This window comes from Oncorhynchus clarkii, chromosome 4 (genome assembly GCF_045791955.1).
Source record: "Oncorhynchus clarkii lewisi isolate Uvic-CL-2024 chromosome 4, UVic_Ocla_1.0, whole genome shotgun sequence".
Classification (NCBI taxonomy): domain Eukaryota; kingdom Metazoa; phylum Chordata; class Actinopteri; order Salmoniformes; family Salmonidae; genus Oncorhynchus; species Oncorhynchus clarkii.
This window is the reverse complement of record NC_092150.1, coordinates 7,111,387-7,113,745: the sequence shown is the minus strand read 5'-3', so window position 1 is coordinate 7,113,745 and position 2,359 is coordinate 7,111,387. Positions and strand designations below refer to the sequence as shown.

Below are 2,359 nucleotides of genomic sequence, written 5' to 3'. Positions count from 1 at the left end.
TAGTCCAAATGGAATCTAATTTACATAAAACTGACAGGTGTAGTCCAAATGGAATCTCATTTACATAAAACTGACAGGTGTAGTCCAAATGGAATCTCATTTACATAAAACTGACAGGTCTAGTCCAAATGGACATCCCTGGTCATCTCTACTGCCCTTATCAAGAGAACATCCCTGGTCATCTCTACTGCACTTATCAAGAGAACATCCCTGGTCATCTCTACTGCCCTTATCAAGAGAACATCCCTGGTCATCTCTACTGCCTCTGATCTGGAGGACTCACTAAACAGAGAACATACCTGGTCATCTCTACTGCCCTTATCAAGAGAACATCCCTGGTCATCTCTACTGCCTCTGATCTGGAGGACTCACTAAACAGAGAACATCCCTGGTCATCCCTACTAGCCTCTGATCTGGAGGACTCACTAAACAGAGAACATCCCTGGTCATCCCTACTGCCTCTGATCTGGAGGACTCACTAAACAGAGAACATCCCTGGTCATCCCTACTGCCTCTGATCTGGCGGACTCACTAAACACAAATGCTTTGTTTGTAAATGATGTCTGAGTGATAGAGTATGCCCCTTGCTGTCTGTAATTTTTTTATTTACCTTTTAAACACAAACAATTGTTCCATCTAGTTTGCTTAATATAAGGAATTTGTAATGATTCTGATAATTAAGTACATATTTGCAATTACATTTACTTTTGATACTTGAGTATATTTAAATCCTCAAGAAGTATTTCACTGAGTGACTCACTTTCACTTGAGTCATTTCCTATTAAGGTATCTGAACTTTTACTCAAGTATGTACAATTGGGTACTTTTTCCACCACTGAACAACTGTAACACGTTAGGAGTGTCTTCATCCATTGTCAAACTGTTGCATTTATCAGATTCGTTTTTTTTTTTTTACCTTTTAACAATTTTGATGACTCCTTGATCAATGCTCATTCGTTTTTTTTTCTTCGTTTTTTTCAGCAGTCCACACTTCCCTTGTATTATCAGAGAACAGCTGACAGTAACATTCTTTCAGTTTATTAATTTGTTAATTAAGAGGTGGTGTGGTTGAAATACAATACTAATATAATATATAATAATGTTATTCTAACTGTATCAGCGCTCCCTGTTTCAATGTGCCTGCATGGGTGGCTGTGTGGGACTGGGAGGGTGGCCACTAGTGGTCTATAGTAGAATTGCAGTCTGGCTTTTCTCTGGAAGATTAAAAGAACCACGAGACGAGAAAGGCTAAATAAAATCACAAATTCCATTCACTTGGCTTTATGTGTGTTTCAGAATATTTTTGGGATGTTACTCAGGGGCATTTCTAATCATTTATTATAGTTTCAGCTATCAGACACGTTTACTAAAAAGGATTTTGTTATGCTAAATTCTGCAGAATTGCATCCTGGGAAAATGCAAAAACACTCATATTTTACGAGTAAAATAACAGTTCAAACGTGTTTTCACCTCTCCATCTACTAGCAGACAAAATAACACTGAACGTTCATTTAATTGATTTGCTTTTTTCTCAATAGCCGTGGTGCAATAACCATTAGACTAAAACGTTTGCACGGGAACCAGTATCCCACATTACTCATGTACAACTCATACTTACCTGGCAAGGGAGACACCGTGATCAAGAAGGCGGTTCACCCAGGGCGAGGCTCAGCCATTGCACTCCGGCTGTGCTGACCCCTGCGAATTTCTCAAATGTGGAAATCTCGATTGCATAATTTCTGGTAGTGGGGGACTGCGTTCGCGCTCTCCCCTGATTTCACTGTGAAAGAAAGCCGATGCTATGACATTATTTACAATTTGGTTATTGTTTTTTTAATAGCGCTGCTGTTTACAGATCCAGAGTCCGATCGGTGCTGTATCCGATTCACGTGCTGTTTTCTAATATGTGCAAAATATTCATCAAATCACCTCTGCTTAGTCTAATACAGTGATAACAAAAAGAGACCAAAAACGATTTAGTCCAATCACTGTACGCCAAAATATGATGTGGCTGTCCACGTTTCTGATTTGTGTGTGTGCGTGTTCGTGCAAGTGGGAAACATGTTAACTCACCCTACTTGTTGAGAAACACCAATGCCATCATCCTCTCTTTCATGTTGACAAAACGGTCTATCACTCTGTCATACAGCAAGTACACACTTTTATTTGTTGTTGTCCTAGGCTACCTGTATACAATGCTTGCTCGCTAACCTAACTTCCTTTAATGGGCAACGTTAGCTAGTTAACATTATTAGCCTTCTACATCTAGCTATATATTGAATTTCCATCATCTCGGGCCAGGGGCACAACAATGTATGTATTAATGGTTGGATCAGAAAGCATCAGATAAATGGCCTAC

The 2,359-nt window shown here is 39.4% G+C and overlaps 1 non-coding gene across 1 annotated transcript; it reads left to right on the top strand.

Moving 5' to 3' along the window:
* Positions 1-1,610: 1,610 nt before the first annotated feature.
* On the top strand, positions 1,611-1,774 carry LOC139408136 (U1 spliceosomal RNA). The gene has a single exon (XR_011634193.1). It is a non-coding gene; the product is annotated as a U1 spliceosomal RNA (small nuclear RNA).
* The last annotated feature ends 585 nt before the right edge of the window (positions 1,775-2,359 follow it).